Source organism: Halichoerus grypus, chromosome X (assembly GCF_964656455.1).
Source record: "Halichoerus grypus chromosome X, mHalGry1.hap1.1, whole genome shotgun sequence".
NCBI classification, from domain to species: Eukaryota; Metazoa; Chordata; class Mammalia; order Carnivora; family Phocidae; genus Halichoerus; species Halichoerus grypus.
The window spans coordinates 33548398-33564535 of record NC_135727.1 but is presented as its reverse complement, the minus strand read 5'-3'; the positions used below and the strand labels follow the sequence as shown (position 1 = coordinate 33564535).

Here is a 16138-nt window from a genome sequence, read left to right as displayed (position 1 = left end):
TCACCTACTCGGGCGCTTGCTGTGGGTTGTGCGGGCCACCTCCTGAGGTTTGGAAAAGGGTGACCTCCAACTGTGATCCACCGTTGTTTCTGGGGGACGGTGCGTGTGTGAGCGTGTGCGTGCATGCGTCCGTTCCCGTGAAGTAGCGTGAGCGCGTGTCTGTGAGTGCAAGTGTGTTTTCGAGCGTGTTCGTAGTGTGTGTGTGTGTGTGTGTGTGTGTGGTTTTTCTCCCCTTCTATGCCCCAGGCACGAGAGGCAGGTTGTCAGGGCGCACTTCAAAGGGACCTTGAGGTGTCACCCCAGGATCTGGGCCGATCGAGGGGAGAGAAGAGCAGCAGTGGGGTGCGTTGGCCCGGTCCCGCTCCTCTGGGAAAGGCCCGGGTCCTGGAGAGCAGGGGCACACGTGGGGCTGGCCCGTCCCTGGCCTGCCCCCTCCCGTGGGAGCTGTCCCGAGGCGCAGCCTGGGCCAGGCACCGGGCCGCTTTGGCGACCCTGGTGCCGCTGCCGGCTGCCCTCCGCACCGACCCGTGTGGGCCAGGGTCCACGTCGGAATCCCGTTTGTGGGGGGAGGGGCGGGACGGCGGTGAGGAGAGGCCACGGGCCATGGGCCGGGTGCTCGGGACCCCTCCGTCCTCGGGCCGTTGGAGGTGGACCTCACTGCTGACCCCACGGCCGGTGCCCGTGTTACCGCCTCCGCCGACCTTTGTGTCTGGCCGCTGCAGGCCTCAGGGTCACGCTGGCCTCTGGGGGAGTCCTGACGGAGGATCGGGCACCGACTGGCTAGGGGTGGCTGGGGCTCTGGGCCCACGAGCAGACCAGTGTGTCTCCTGAGGCGTCCTGCAGAGCTGCGCGGGTAAAGATGGAGGCCCGGAGGGGCTTATGGCCACTGCCGGGAGCCTCGGTGAACCTCGCTGGGCCTCGCTGGGCCTTGCCCTTGCTTTTCGGCAGGCTCCGTGGAGCCAGAGGGGACGAGGCTCCGAGCCACGCAGCCTCAGAAACGGGAGTGTGCTCCCCCACGAGAGCAGAGCTGTGGGGCGAGATGGGACGTGGGAGCCGCCATGTTGGAGCCGGTGGCCAGGGCTTGGCCTTTTTTCTTCGGCGAGGGGTGGAGGGAGAGGCCCTGGGCTAGGGCCAGTTGGTGTCCGTGGAGCAATACTGCCATCAAGCGGAACTCGTTAGGGATCTCGTGAGCCCCGCGCTTTGGCTTCCCTGGGTGGAGTGCAGTGGGAGTCGCAGTCGGGTCGGAGTCGGGCCCTTCCTCCTATGCTCTAAGTGCTCCGATGTGCAGAGTTCTGGTGTGTAACCTGGGTACCTTGAGGGATTGATACTGGGAGAAATAGAGTCCCAGGTGTGTTGTTCTGGGGAAAGACGGTGAAGGTAGCTTGGTAAAGGATCTGTTTTTCTGCAGTGGTTAAATATTTTATGTTTAGCCTGGAGGATGTGAAATGTAGGCATCTGGAAGCTTGCAAGTTTTTTTTTGTTTTTTTTGTTTTTCGGGAAGAAGTAGCTAGGTGTATATGGTAATAGTTTTAAGATCTTATTTCTGTGTTTTCGTCCACTTTAATACCTTTTATCCTATGTAGGTTTGTAGCAGTTTTATCTATTACAACCTATGATCAGGTTTTTTTTTTTTTTTTTTAATATCAATTAGGGTATTAGTATCTGAGGCAGTATTGATTTTCATTTTTAGGTTGCAGGTTCATTGAAGATGCTGTAGATATAGAATGAATATATTCATTTTCCCAAAGAAAATGGGTTTATTATCCCATTGAGTTTCAAGTTGAAAAAATTTTTGTTCCAACTTCATTTATAGGGTAATCAAATGGGATATGTATGTCCTTGCTTTCCCAAAACTGCATAGTCGTATTGTAAGAACGGCATTCCCGAACAGTGACTTACTAAGTGGTTCAAATTATGCTATGTGAATAGTGTGTGTTTTCGAAGAAGGGTCTTTTGTTAAATTACTACACATACTTGAAACGTTCTGGTCAGTTTTGCACACTTGATGGCAGCAGATCGGTTATTTTTTGGTGATGTACACTATCTTCTGCGAATAGTGCACATTGACTTGGGTATTTGCACCCATCACAAAAACAATGCGGTCATTTATGGGCACCAAGTCTCACACATCACTGGGATGGAGAAAGATATGACAATTTTCATACATTCAAATTGGATGTGTTCTCACGCTGGATTCTTGAGGCCATTAGCTGTTTGGACACTTAGTTTTTGTTAAGAGCTGAACCATGAGTTCACAAACGTGGTGAAAGTTTCCTGGAATTCAAGTCTGGGGGTTCACTTCAGCCAGCACATTCTTGTGTGTGTGTATATAAACCAAAGCAGTTCAGCTCAGTTCAGGGGACAGTCTATTAGCAGAAGGAGATTCTGGTGAGTCATGTCCAGTCCGTCTTCCCCAGGGTCCCAGCCATTCTTCAATAATACAGACTCGTACTTGTCATAGTTTCATAGCTCACCTGTCTTCGCTACCTTGATGGTCCCCAGACTGAGTCTTCATCCTCTGTTCTTGCTTCTTGCCCTAAGTCGGGGCTGCTTGGGCATCCTAAAACAGTTTCTCTTATCTTCTAAGTATGGCTGATTTTGCATCCTGAAAATTCATGAGACTCGTATCTTGACTGTGTAAACATGCCATCAAAGCTTCACTACAGAAAATATTTGTATTTTAAAGTTTAGGAGAAAAAAATCAAACTTCTCATCAGTGAATTAAGACATAAAAGGATTATTCTTGTACCCATAGTAACTTAATCTGTGTCATCTAGAAATAAGTTTCATTTTTGAGTATCTTTCCTCTCTGGAATTTCTTTTCAGAAGTCTTTTTAGGGGCGCCTGGGTGGCTCAGTTGGTTAAGCGACTGCCTTCAGCTCAGGTCATGATCCTGGAGTCCCGGGATCGAGTCCCGCATCGGGCTCCCTGCTTGGCGGGGAGCCTGCTTCTCCCTCTGACCCTCCCCCCTCTCATGTACTCTCTCTCCTTCTCGCTTTCTCAAATAAATAAATAAATCTTAAAAAAAAAAAAGTCTTTTTAGTTCACCTTGCAAAATGATTTTTATTATTTCCACCATTTTTGATAATATTGTAGTCTACATTAAGAGTTTTGTTGTTCTTAAAGATAATCATAAAATTTAGTATATATCCAGTTTTGACTGTACTGAGCATTAGTTTTCAATATATTCTTAATGTTACCATGTAGATATTAAGAACCTGTCCATGTTGCAGAAGTGATGTCTTTATCCTTCATACAACGCGTCCCTGTTTTCTCTCCCCCCGCCATGGGCATTTGCCATTTTGCTTTGTTTTTCTTTGAGTGAAGCACTTTACTTTGCCACATATATGTGGAATCACCAAGATTTGTTTTTTGTTTATTTTTAAGAACAGCTATGTTAATGTGTGTAAGGTAGTAAGTATCTCATTTTGGTTTTAATTTATTCTTCTCTGAAGTGTAGTGATGTTAAGCATCTTTTTATATTCTGGTTGGCCATTTGTATGTCATCTTGAGAGAAATGTCCTTTGAAAATTTTACACATTAGTTCATCACGTTGTTTTCCATTGTTTTGATGTAGGAGTTCTCTATATATTTAATACCTTATCAAGCATTTGTTTTGCAAGTATTTTCTGCCATTCTGTACGTTGTCCTTTCACTCTTGATTGTGTCCTTTGACTCAGAACAGTTTTTAGTTTGTAGTCTCATTTGTCTATTTTTGCTTTTTTGCCCGTCGTTTTCATGTCATATCCAAGAAATCACTGCCAAATCCAAGGTCAACAAAATGTTAACCATGTTTTCTTCTAGCTGTTTTATAGTTTTGTATTTTACATTTAGGGCTTTAACATAATTTGCGTTTATTTTTGTATACAATGTAGCATAAGTGTCCCAACTTCTTTCTTTTATATGTGGAAATCCAGTTGGCCAAACAGTATTTGTTGAAGAGACTGTGTTTTACCATTGGAAGGTATTGGCATCGTTGTTGAAAATCATTTGATCATACACATGATGATGTGTTTCTGGCTCTCTAGTGTTCTCCATTCGTTTATGTATCTGTCCTCATGGCGGTTCCACACTGTCTTGATTAGTGTGTAACAATTTTCTAGCAAATTTTGAAATCAGGGTGTGTAAGTCCTCCACCTTTGTTCTTTTTCAAGATTGTTTTGAGTTTTTGGTGGTCTCTTGAAATTCCTTTATGAATTTTAGGATGATGTCTTCTATTATCTGTAAAAAGATGAAAACATAAACCACTATTCTTGTTGTCACTTGCAGAAAGACCCAGAGAATTCCAAAGTTTTCATGTATTGTTGCCACACATGGGAAAGAAGCTATAATTATTTTTGATCAAAAATTCATTTCTGTGTTATATGCTACTGGGCCACCACAGATTTTTTTAAAACAATGCTACATTTAAAAATCATAATTGACATTCCCCATTTGTCTACCAAAAAATAGTCTCAGTACAGAGATGATTGAAAGAGTTCCTCGAAATTCCATTGTCCAATAGTAAACATAATGCACAGTTTGGTCATTTAACCTTTTTTTTTTTGAACCATGTTTAAATGACCAACAGGACATAGGTATCTGGATATACATGCAGGAAACAAATACATGCGTATATAGTAGACTTTTGTCCTTTGTTTATTTGTATAAATGTAATGATGTAATCTACATTTTCTTCAGATTTGCTCAGGGCTTGAAATGAACATGAAATTTCTCATACATAACCAAATATATACAGCATGAATTTTTAGTGAAGGTGGCAGAATATGTGACCTCAAAATGTGCCACTTTGGCATAAGGACTATTGAGTTGTGGGCAATTAAGCAGAAGCCTATACAAGCAAAGCTCCCAGCCCTCTCCCCATTTGCCTAAAAGTAGGGCATAAATTTTAAAAGATGTCTTCTATCTCTACCAGGAAGGAGAAAAGTTATTCCATGGAGAAAACATTAGTTCTTTAGCCTGGAGAGGGCACTAGAGAAATCTACGTAATGGATTTTACCAACTAGCCCTCATCTACTATTAGTTTCCCATATATTTGCCTTCTCACAATTTATTGCTCTGGAGATTCAAGGTCCTTTGCTTTTGTCATGTAATTATTCTAAAAGTTTATTGTTCCTCTGCAAAAATACTGTGTAAACTCAAGTTGTAACCAAGCCTTTGTGTTGCTCACCTCTGGGGACTCCCATGTGTCACAGGGAGGATACACAGGTCAATAAACTTTTGTGTGTTTACTCTTGTTCATCTGTCTTTTGTTATAGTGGCCCCAGCAAGAATGTACAATAGTAAAAAGAAAATTATTTTTCCTTCCTGATAGTGGGCAAATAATGTCTCATAAAGTGGGAAATTTAATATTGACAATTTACAAAACTATTTACAATAGAAGGAAGTTTAAACAAGTATTGTCAAAAAATAATATAAGTTTGTCTCATTCATAAGCCTGATGTTATGATACTCTTAGTTGCTCCATCCCCAGACGAGAGGACCAGGTTTCCAAGAACAGGCCCTTCTTGGGGCGCCTGGGTGGCTCAGTCGGTTAAGCATCTGCCTTCAGCTCAGGTCATGATCTCGGGATCTTGGGATCAAGTCCTGCATCGGGCTCCCTCTGCCTCTGCCCCTCTCCCCTGCCCATGCACGCGTGCACATGCAGACACACGCTCTCTTTCAAATAAAATAAAAAAATAAAATCTTTAATAAACCAAAAAACAAAACAGGCACTTTTTGAACCACATCACCTTGTACACTTTGCTAAGGACCTGCTATGGGACCAGTGCTTCTTCATGGCCTTCCCAGGGCTGCTGCAAGTGGCATCCCTAATGCCTAGGTGGGTGGGGATGTGTTGTTGGGTCACAGTGACTCCCAGGTACCTGACTGGTGCATTTATTTAAATATTTCATTTCGAACAAAAGAATATGTTTTTACAAAGTAAGGTGTGCATAAACAGAGGCAGTGTAGTGTAGAGAGGAAAGGAAGACAACCACTCGTGCCACCATTCAGAGATGAAGAGAGTGTTGATTTGGGGTATGTGTCCTTCATGCGTTTTGTTCCCTAAAAGGGGGTGGAGGGGCGCCTGGGTGGCTCAGTCGTTAAGCGTCTGCCTTCGGCTCAGGTCGTGATCCCAGGGTCCTGGGATCGAGCCCCACGTCGGGCTCCCTGCTCAGCGGGAAGCCTGCTTCTCCCTCTCCCACTCCCCCCGCTTGTGTTCCCTCTCTCGCTGTGTCTCTGTCAAATGACTAAATAAAATCTTTAAAAGAAAAAGGGGGGGTGGAGAAAGAGATGGAAATAAAGATCCTTTAAAAACAACAGTCTAGGGGCGCCTGGGTGGCTCAGTCGTTAAGCGTCTGCCTTCGGCTCAGGTCATGGTCCCAGTGTCCTGGGATCGAGTCCCACATCAGGCTCCCTGCTCTGCAGGAAGCCTGCTTCTCCCTCTCCCACTCCCCCTGCTTGTGTTCCCTCTCTTGCTGTGTCTCTCTCAGTCAAATAAATAAATAAATAATCTTTAAAAAAAAAAATAAAAGAACAGTCTAGGGGCACCTGGGTGGTGCAGTCGATTAAACATCCGACTCTTGGTTTTGGTTCAGGTTATGATCTCAGGGTTGTGAGACTGAGCCCTGCATCACGCTCTGTGCTCACTGCAGAGTCGGCTTGAGATGCTCTCTTCCTCTGCCCCTTTCCTTCACTCTCTCGCTCTCTCAAATAAATAAATAAATCTTGGGAAAAAAAAACACAATAGTCTAAGGAGCTTCCTAGACTCATTGGTAACTTCCAGCTATTTTGTTACTAAACAGGTTACTATGAAGGTTTTTTTTGTTATTTTCTTACTAAACAATGGACTATGAAGGTTTTTTTGTTGACTCTTCAATTCCACTGGTAAGTGTAATCCTTATTTCTTTTCTTGATTATTTTTAAGAAAAATCTTTACAAATACTGAAGTGTTTCAAAGGAGAATGAAAGTAACCCCTGCCAAGGTCCACCCCCCGGTGTAATCACCCTTAGAAGAAACTCTTTAAAAGAAATACATAGTGATAGTTTTAAAAGATACTTTTTTTTTTTTTTTAGAATTTATTTGTGAGAGAGAGAGGGCACAAGCAGGGGGAGCGGCAGGCAGAGGGAGAAGCAGGCTCTCCAATGAGCAAGGAGCCCAATGTGGGACTCAATCCCAAGAGCCTGGAATCATGACCTGAGCCGAAGGCAGACGCTTAACCAACTGAGCCACCCAGGCGTCCCTAAAAGATAGGCTTAAAAGTAATACATAGCTAAGAAGGAAAGAATTATTGAGAAAGAATAACAAAGCTGGAGATATCACAATCCCATATTTGAAGCTACAATACGAAGCTGTAGTAATCAAAAAAGTATGGTACTGGTACAAAAACAGACACATAGATCAGTGGAACAGAATAGAGAGCTCAGAAATAAATCCATGCTTATATAGTCAATTAACCTATGGCCAAGGAGGTGAGAATATACAGTGGGGAAAAGAAAATCTCTTCAATAAATGGTGTTGGGAAAACTGGACAGCTACAGGCAAAAGAATGAAACTGGACCAATTTTACATCAAAACCAAAATTAAACTGTAAATGGATTAAGGACCTAAGTGTGAGTTTGACACCATAAAACTCCTAGAAGAAAACAGACAGTAATTTCTTTGACATTGGCAGTAGAAACATTTTACTAGATATGTTTCCTTAGGCAATAGAAATAAGCAAAAATAAACTCTTGGGACTACACTTTTATAAAAAGCTTTTGGGGCACCTGGCTGGTAGAGCATACAACTCTTGATCTTGGGGTCATGAGTTGGAGCCCAATGTTGGGGTAGAGTTTACTTAAAACAAAAAAAAGCCTTTGCATAATCAAGGAACCCCAACAAAACGAGAAGGCAACATATTGAATGGGAGAAGATATTTTCAAATGATATATCTGATAAAGGATTAATATCTAAAATATATAAAGAACTTACATAACTCAACACCAAAACCCCAAATAATCTGATTAGTAATGGGCACAAGACCCAAACAGACATTTTTCCAAAGACATACAAATGGCCAACAGACACATGAAAAGATGATGAACACTCATCATCAGGGAAATGCAAATCAAAACCACAATGAAGTATCACCATACACTTGTAAGAATGGCTACAATCAAAAACACAACAAATGACAAGTGCTGTCGAGGATATGGAGAAAAAGGAACCCTGTTGCACTGTTGGTGGGAAGACCAGCACAGGCCCCTGCCCACACTATGTCTCCTGACCAGAGAGTTTTGCAGGGCCTCAGTTCTGGTGGGCATGGCAACAGGCCTCATTTCACAGGCAGACCAGAGCATACCTAGTTAAAACTTGACACATCTAGGACAGGGACCAAACACTGCCCCCAGCAGGCAAGGAAAGCATCTGCAGACGACTGGTCTGAGGAATAGAGCAGCCAGAACACAACAGCAGAGCGCACACAGAACACACTGGAAGCATTAACCTGAAGCATCAGGACCTGGGCACTACATGACCTCTTCTTCATAAGGCCATTACTTTCAGAAGTAGGAGACATGACTGGCTTTTCTAACACAGAGAAGGATGCAGAGACTTAAAAAAAGAAAGAGGAATTTATCCCAATTGAAAGGACAAGATAAGGCCACGGCCAGAGATCTGAGCAAAACAGATAAAAGTAACATGCCTGATGGAGAATTTAAAGCAATGATCATAAGGATACTCACTGAACTTGAGAAAAGAATGGAAGACATCAGTGGGACCCTTACCACAGAGACAAGAGATAAGAATCGATCAGAGATGAAGAATGCAATAAACGAGATTAGAAACAGGCTTGATGCAATGAACAGCAGGCTGGAAGAAGCAGAGGAATGAATTAATGACCTAGAAGACAACCTAATGGAAAGCAATGAAGCTGAACAAAAGAGGGAAAACAACATTATGCAAAATGAGAATAGACTTAGGGAACTCAGTGACTCCATCAAATGTAAAAACATTTGTATTGTAGGAGTCCTAGAAGAAGAAGAAGAGAGAAAAGAAGGCAGAAAATTTATTTGAAGAAATAATAGCTGAAAACTTCCTTAACCTGGGAAAGGAAACACATCCAGATTCAGGAGGCACAGAGAACACCCATCAAAATCAACAAAAGCAGGCCCACAGCAATACATATTGTAATTAAATTCACAAAACACTGATAAATCTGTTTTTTATATAAAGAAAAAAATCTCAAAAGTAGGAAGACAAAATAAGTCAGTAACTTACAAGGGAAAATCCATAAAGCTAGCAGGAGATTTTTCAGACAGAAATTTTGCAAGCCAGAAAGCAATGCCATGACATATTCAAAGTGCTGAATGGGAAAAATCTGCAGCTAAGAATAATGCATCAGCAAGGCTATCACTGAGAATAAAAGGACGTATAAGGAGTTTCCAAGACAAACAAAAACTAAAGGAGTTCATGATCACTAAACTAGCCCTGCAAGAAATATTAAAGAGGACTCTTTGAGTGGAAAGGAGACCAAATGTGACCATATAAATGTAGGAAATACAAAAGCAGTAAAAATGAATATTTCTTTTTTTAATGAATATTTCTGTAAAAAAATCAAGTCAAGGAACTCATAGAAAAAGCATATAAAATATATACCTAAAACATAGGAGAGGAGAAAAGAATGGGTTCAAACTTAAACAGCCATCAACTTAATAAAGACTTATATGCAGAAAAGGTTATATACAAACCTAAGGGTAACCATATATCAAAAACCACCAAAAAACATGCAAAGAATAGAGAAAAAAATCCAAATAGATCACTAAAGAAAATCAGCAAAACATGAAAGAAGCACAAAAAAGGGTCAGAGAAAATGTCCAGAAACAACAAGTAATAAAATGGCAATAAATACGTATATATCAATAATTATGTTGAATGTAAATGGACTGAACGCTCCACTCAAAAGACATAGGGTGTCAGATAACAATCAAACGAGACCCATGTATATGCTGCCTGCAAGAGACTCAACTTAGAACTAAAGACACCTATAGATTGAAAGTGAGGGGATGGAGAAACGTGAGTCATGCAACTGGATGTCGAACGAAAGCCAGAGTAGCAATGCTTATATGGGACAAACTAGACTTTAAAACAAAGATTGTAGAACAAGAGACAAAGAAGGGCACTATGTAATAATAAAGGGGACAGTCCAACAAGAAGATATAACAATTGTAAATATATAAAACAATAATGAACATAAAGGAACTCATTGACAATACAATAATAGTAGAGGACTTTAAGACCCCACTTTTACATCAGTGGACAGATCATCTAAACAGAAAATCAACAAGGAAACAATGCCTTTGAATGACACACTGGACTAGATGGACTTAACAGATATATTGAGAACATTCTATCCTAAAACAGCAGAATACACATTCTTTTTAAGTGCACATGGAACATCCACTAGAGTAGATCACATATTAGGTCACAAAACAGGTCTCAACAAATACAAAAAGATTGAAATCATACCACGTAACTTTTCTGATCACAACACTATGAAACTAGAAATCAACCACAAAAAATCTGGAAAGACCACAAATATATGGAGGTTAAACAACATGCTATTAAACAATGAAATGGTCATCCAGGAAATCAAAGAAAAAAATAAAAAAAAATACATGGAAACAAGTGAAAATGAAAACACCACGGTCCAAAACCACTGGGATGCAGCAAAAGCAGTCCGAAGGGGAGAGTATATAGCAATAGAAGCCCTGTGTCAAGAAGCAAGAAAAATCTGGAATAACCTCATCATACACCTAAAGGAGCTAGAAAAAGAACAACAAATGAAGCTTAAAGCCAGCAGAAGGAAGGAAATAAAGATTACAGCAGAAATAAATGATACAGAAACTAAACAAACAATAGAACAGATCAATGAAACCAAGAGCTGGTTCTTTGAAAAAATAAAATTGATAAACCTCTAGTCAGACTTCTCATAAGAGAAAGGACCCAAATAAAAAAGATGACAAATAACCAACACCACAGAAATACAAACAACTCTAAGAGAACATTATGAAAATCTGTATGACAACAAATTGGACAACCTAAAAGAAATGGATAAATTCCTATAAATGTTTGTTCATTTATTTTGTTTCTTAAATTACACAAATGACCAAAATTGTATGGTATTTGTCTTTCTCTGTTTTTCTTATCTCAGCATAATATCCTCTGGTTCCATTAAAGTTGTTGCAAATGGCAAGATCCCATTTTTTAATGGTTGGGTAATAATTCATTTTATACACACACACCTATATATACACACACCTTTATTTTTTCATCTGTGGATGGACACTTGGTTTGCATCTATATTGTGGCTATTGTAAATAATGCTGCAATAAACATAGCAGTGCATGTATCTTTTTGAATTAGTGTTTTTGTTTTCTCTGGATAAATATCCAGTAGTGGTATTACTGGATCATATGGTATTTGTATTTTTAATTTTTTGAGAATACTCCATACTGTTTTCCACAGTAGGCACACCACTTTGCATTCCCATCAAGAGTGCAACAGGGTTCCTTTTTCTCCATATCCTCGACAACACTTATTTCTTGTGTTTTTGATCATAGGCATTCTGACAGGTGTAGGGTGATAATTCAATGTGATTTCAATTTGCATTTCCCTGAGGATGAGTGATGTTGAACATCTTTTCATGTGTCTGTTGGCTATTTGTATGTCTTTGGAAAAATGTCTTTTTGGAGCCTCTGCCCACCCTTTAATAGGATTACTTGTGGGTTTTTGTGTTTGTTTGTTTGTTTGTTTGTTTTGGTGCAGTGTAAGTTCTTTATATATTTTAGATATTAACCCCTTATCAGATCTATCATCTGCAAATATCTTCTCCCATTCAGTAGGTTGTCTTGTCATTTTGTTGATGGTTTCCCTGGTCATGCAAAAGCTTTTTGTTTGTCTTAAGTGTAATCCCAAGAGTTTATTTTTGCTTCTTTTCCTTGTCTCAGGAACATTAGTTTGAAGAGACTGTCTTTTCACCATTGTATATTTTGCCTCCTTTATCATAGGTATATTTGGCCACATAAGCATGGGTTTATTTCTGGGCAATTTTATACTTCTAGTAGTTTTTTGGAGGAGTCTTTAGGATTTTCTATTATAGTGTTGTTTGCAACACGGTGCAAAGTTAAAGTCTTACTAGTATGGACGCCTACTTCTTTTTCTTGTCTAATTGCTGCAGCTAGGACTTCCAGTACTATATTGAATAAAAGTGGCAAGAGTGGATATCCTTGTCTTGTTCCTCATATTCGTGAAAAAGTGCTCAGGTTTTCTCCATTGAGTATGATGTTAGCTGTGGGTTTTTCATATATGGCCTTTATCATGTTGAAGAATGATCCCTCTAACCCCACTTTGTTGAGTCTATCATGAATGGATGATGAATTTTGTCAAATGCTTTTCCTGCATCTATTGAGATGATCATATGGTTTTTAGCCTTCATTTTGTTGATTTGTATCATGTTGACTGACTTGTGAATATTGAACCATCTGTGCATGCCTGAAATAAATCCCAACTGATCATGGTGGATGACCCTTTTAATATATTGTATGCAATTTGCTAATATTTTGTTGGAGATTTTTTCATCTATGTTCAGCAGAGATATTGGCCTGTAATTTTTCTTTGTGTTGTCTTTCTGTGCTTTTAGTATCAGAGCAATGCTGGCCTTGTATAATGAATTTGGAAGGTTTCCTTCCTATTCTCACTTATGGAATAGTTTGCAAAGAATAGGTGTTAACTCTTTAATTAAAATGTCTGGAAGAACTCCCGTGTGAATCCATCTGGTCCTGGGCTTTTATTTTTTGTTAGGTTTTTGATTACCAATTCAATTTCATTACTTGTAATTGTCTGCTCAGATTTTCTATTTCTTCCTGGTTCAATTTTGGGAGATTATATGTTTTTAGGAATTTATCTATTTATTCTAGGTTGTCCAATTTGCTGGTGTATAATTTTTTTGTAATATTCTCATAATTCTGTGTTCCTGTGGTGTCAGCTGTTACTTCTCTCTTGTTTCTGATTTTACTTATTTGGGTCCTTTCTCTTTCTTTCCTGATGAATCTGGCTAAGGGTTTGTCAAATTTGTTTACTGTTTCAAAGAACCAGCTCTTGGTTTCATTAATATTTTCTATTGTTTTTTAGTCTCAATGTAATTTATTTCTGTTGTGATCTCTAGTATTTCCTTTCTTCTACTTACTTGGGGCTTTGTTCATTGTTTTTCTGTTCCTTTAGGTGTAGGGTTAGATTATTTGAGCTTTTTCCAGTTTTTTGAGGTAGGCCTGTATTGTTATATACTTCTTACAACACTCTGTCCCAAAGATTTTGGACCAATTTCTCTTTTCATTTTAATCTGTCTCCATTTATTTATTTATTTTTGGTATTTCTTTGATTGCCTCACTGACCCATTGTTTGTTGAGTATCATGTTGTTGATTCTCCATATGTTTGTTTCTTGCAATTGTTTTTCTTTTGATTTATTTCTAGTTTCAATACTGTTATCAGAAAAAAATGCATGGTACAATTTCAATCTTCTTAAATTTATTGAGGATTGTTTTGTGGCCTGATACTTCATCTATTCTGGAGTGTGTTCCATGTGCACCTGAAAAGAACGTGTATTCTGTTGTTTTGGGATGGAATATTTATTCTGTATGTGTCTGTTAGGTTCATTTGGTCCAAGGAGTCATTAATAGACATTGTTGATTTTTTTTTTTTTTGCCTGAATGATCTATCCATTGATTTAAGTAGAGTGTTAAAGTGAACTACTATTATTGTATTACCATCAATTTCTCTATGTCCATTAGTTAATATTTGCTTTATGTAGTTCGGTGTTCCAGTGTTGGGTGTGGAAATATTTATTTTATTTTATTTTTTAAAGATTTTTTTATTTATTTGACAGAGAGAGACACAGTGAGAGGGAACACAAGCAGGGGGAGTGGGAGAGGGAGAAGCAGGCTTCCCGCTGAGCAGGGACCCTGGGATCATGACCGGAACCGAAGGCAGACACTTAACGACTGAGCCACCCAGGCGCCCCATGGGTGTGGAAATATTTATAACTGTTCTATCCTCACGTTGGGTTGATCCCTTTATCACTATGTAATGCCCTTCTTTGTCTCTTGTTATATAGTCTTTGTTTTAAAGTACATTTTGTCAGGGGCGCCTGGGTAGCTCAGTCGTTAAGCGTCTGCCTTCGGCTCAGGTCATGATCCCAGGGTCCTGGGATCAAGCCCTGCATCAGGCTCCCTGCTCCGCGGGAAGCCTGCTTCTCCCTCTCCCACTCCCCCTGCTTGTGTTCCCTCCCTCGCTGTGTCTCTCTCTGTCAAATAAATAAAATCTTAAAAAATAAAGTACATTTTGTTTGATACAAGTATTGCTACCCAGCTTTTTTGTTTCCATTTGCATGAGGAATATTTTTCCATCCCTTGACTTTCAGTCTGTATGCGTCTTTAGGTCTGAGGTGAGTCTCTTGTAGGCTGTATATAGATGGGTCTTGTTTTTTTCTTCCATTCCACCACCCTATGTCTTTTGATTGGAGTATTTAGGTAATTTCATTTAAAGGTAGTTACGTACTTATTGCCATTTTTGTTACCTTTTTTTGGGTTGTTTTTGTAGTTCTTTGTTCCTTTCTTCTCTTCTCTTTCTTTGTGATTGATGGGTTCTATAGTGTTATGTTTGGCTTTCTTTTTGTTTTTTGAGTATCTATCATAGAATTTGGTTTGTGGTCACCATGAGGCTCCTATAAAGCATCATAAGTACATTGCAGTCTATATTAATTTGATGGTCATTTAAGCTCAAACACATCCTTAAAAAAAATGAACGAAAGAATCTTTTATTTTTCCCCTTCTGTTCTCTTCCATTTTCACTCCTTCCTTCACATTTTATGTGTATGTTGTCACATTTTATTTTTATTTATCATTTTTTATGTCTAATTTATGGCCATTTCTTTTCCACTTAAAGAAGTCCCTTTAGAACAATAAATTTAGATGAAAACAGAAAGGGAGACAAACCATAAGAGACTCTTAACTATAGGAAACAAACTGAGGGTTGCTGGAGGGGAGGTTGGTGGGAGGGATGGGGTAACTGGGTGATGGGCATTAAGGAGGGCACTTGATGGAATAAGAACTGGGCATTATATGCAACTGATGAATCACTAAATTCTCCCTCTGCAACTAATACGCTGTATGCTAATGAAATTGAATTTAAATAAAAAATTTTTTAAAGTCCCTTTAACATTTCTTGTAAAGCTAGTTTAGTGGGGTTTATTTTTTGTTTGTCTGGGAAACTCTATCTCTCCTTTAAATCTGAATGATTACCTTGCCATGTAGAATATTCCTGGTTGTAGGTTTTTTCCTTTTAATACTTTGAATATATTCTACCACTGCCTTCTGGTCTGCAACGTTTCTGGTGAAAAATCAGCTGACAGCATTCTGGGGTTTCTCTTGTATGTAACTTATTTTCTCTTGCTGCTTTTAAAATTCTTTATCATTATTTTTTGTCACTTTAATTATGTGTCGTGATGCGGACCTCCTCGGGGTCATCTGGTTTGGAACTGGCTGTGCTTCTTGGATTTGGATGTCTAATTCCTTCCCTAAGTTAGGGAGGTTTTCAGTTATTTCTTCAAATAAACTGCTTTTGACAGCTTCCTCTCTTCTTGTGGGACACCTGTAATGCAAACATTTGTTTTATGTTGTCCACGAGATCTCTTAACCTATCCTCATTTAAAAATTTGTTTTCCTTTTTGTTCAACTAGTGTGCCTTCCATTGACTACCTTCCAGATGGCTGATACATTTTTCTGCAGCAGCTAATCTATTATTGATTCCTTCTAGTGTTTTTTGTTATTGTATGCTTCGACCCTGATTAGTGCATTTTTGTATTTCCTCCCTGTTTTGAAGGTCTCAGTTCTTCCACTCTTGTCTCCAGCCCAGTATCTTTATAATCATTAAATTCTTTTATCACGCATATTGTTTATCTCCACTTCATTTAGTTCCTTTTCCGAGGTTTTTCTTTTTCACTTCTTACAGAAAGTAAAAATAAAAATAAAAATGAAAAATAATATAACTTGAGAAAAAAATGAAAAAAGAAGAAAAACAAGAAGAAAAATAAAAACAAGTTTAAACAAAAAACAACCGTG

At 39.4% G+C, this 16138-nt stretch overlaps 1 pseudogene; it reads right to left on the bottom strand.

Moving 5' to 3' along the window:
• Positions 1 to 1254: 1254 nt before the first annotated feature.
• On the bottom strand, positions 1255 to 3226 carry LOC118529782 (ribosomal RNA small subunit methyltransferase NEP1 pseudogene; annotated as a pseudogene).
• Positions 3227 to 16138: the final 12912 nt, after the last annotated feature.